Below are 2183 nucleotides of genomic sequence, written 5' to 3'. Positions count from 1 at the left end.
TGCGATCTCTTTCCACGTGATGGAATTCCAGCCCTTCAAATTTGTCTTCTAATTTTCGGACGGCTGTACAGTATTTGCCCATGCAATCAGTCGAGCAATCCCAATCTTTATTTATCTGGCTTATGACCACTAGTGAATCTCTATATACCATCATCCTCTTAATGCCCAGTGATATGGCGATGTTCAACCCATGGATCAGAGCTTCATATTCTGCTGCATTATTTGATGTTGGTAATAATAGCTGAAGAGCGTACTTGAGTTGTTCACCTCCAGGGGTAATGAAGAGAATTCCTGCGCCTGCTCCCTGCAGTTTCAGCGAGCCATCGAAATACATTCGCCATACTTCAGTAGCCTCCGAGTTGTCAGGAACTTGTTGCTCGGTCCACTCTGATACGAAAATCAACCTGTGCTTGAGTCTTTATTGTGATGCGAGGCCGAAACTCTATGTCGTGAGCTCCCAACTCGCAGGCCCACTTGGCTATTCTTCCGATGGCTTCTTTGTTGTGAAGAATATCTCCTATTGGAAACCCGATGACTACTATGACTTTGTGGTCGTCAAAGTAGTGACGGAGTTTGCGAGCAGTTAGAAGTACCGCATACAATAGTTTTTGAACTTGAGGATACTTCTTTTTAGAGGGTCCCAGAACTTCACTAATGAAGTAGACTGGATGATGTACTGGATATGTGTGTCCTTCTTCTGCCTGCTCGACTACCAATGCGGTGCTCACCACATGAGTCGTGCAGGAGATGTATAACAACAGATCTTCTGCTGGCTGGTCTGGCGTGGCTTGGCGTGGCGGCTTCAGTATTGGTGGTGTGGTCAAGAACTTCTTCAATGCATCGAGAGCTTCCTGTGCTTCTGCGGTCCACTGGAACTTGTCCACCTTCTTGAGCAATTTGTAGAATGGTAAGCCTTTTTCGCCTAGTCTTGATATGAACCTGCTAAAGGCTACCATGCATCCAGTAAGCATTTGCACTTTTTTCTGTGATTGTGGTGCTTCCATTCTCATGATAGCCTCGATTTTTTCTGGGTTAGCTTCAATTCCTCGGTGGCTGACAATGAATTCGAGCAACTTCCCTGTTGGTACTCCAAAGACACATTTTTCTGGATTCAGCTTCCACCGGTATCGCCTCAGGCTACTGAAGACCAGCTACAAATCTTCAATTAAGTTTTCTGAGTTTTCTGTTTTGATCACCACATCATCAACATAAGCTTCTACCCGCTTGCCCCAGTGATCGGCTAAGCATGTTTGAATAGCTCTCTGGTAAGTCGCTCCAGCGTTCTTAAGGCCAAACGGCATGGAGGTATAGCAGAAAGCTCCAAACGGGGTAATGAATGCAGTTTTTCCTTATCTTCTTTTCCCAGGCTGATCTGATGGTATCCAGAGTAGCAGTCCAGGAAAGACAACATAGAACATCCGGCGGTCGAATCTACCACCAGATCTATTCTAGGGAGTCTGAAGGAATCCTTCGGACAGTGTTTGTTGAGATTCGTATAGTCGATGCACATGCGTCAATCCACTTTATTCTTTTTGAGTACAAGAACAGGATTTGCTAGCCACTCAGGATGCAGTACTTCTCTAATGAATCCTGCTGCGACTAAGCGAGCTAGCTCGGCGCGAATAGCCTCTCTTTTGTTAGGCGTGAAACGACACAATTTTTGTCGGATCGGTCTTCCCTGGGGATAGACCTTCAATTTGTGCTCGGCCAGTTCTCTCGGGACTCCCGGCATATCCGCAGGCTGCCATGCGAATACGTCTCAGTTATCTTGTAGGAACTGGACGAGCGCGCCTTCCTATTTGTCGTCCAGACTGGAGCTGATGATGGCAGTCTTGCGTTTATCGGCGAACCCAAGGTTGATTCTCTTCGTCTCCTCAGTCGGCCGCATAGAGGTCACGGCTTGGGCTTCATTCGCAGGTATCGCGAGGTCTTCCTCAGGCTTTGAGTTTGCCTGCGTGGAGGAAGTCGTTGGTGGTTTGGTGGTGAGGGCCGCCTGAATGGCCACTCGGAAACATTCTGTGGCGCCTTGGAAGTCAGCGCGCACGGTGATGATGCCTTGTGGTCCCGACATCTTCAATATCATGTACGAGTAGTGCGAAATGGCCATGAATTTTGCCAATCCTGGCTTGCCGATGATGGCATTATATCCGCAGTCGAAGCTCGCTACCTCGAACCTCAGGAAC

The sequence above is a fragment of the Zea mays genome, chromosome 6 (assembly GCF_902167145.1).
Source record: "Zea mays cultivar B73 chromosome 6, Zm-B73-REFERENCE-NAM-5.0, whole genome shotgun sequence".
Lineage (NCBI taxonomy): Eukaryota > Viridiplantae > Streptophyta > Magnoliopsida > Poales > Poaceae > Zea > Zea mays.
This window is presented reverse-complemented; position numbering follows the sequence as displayed.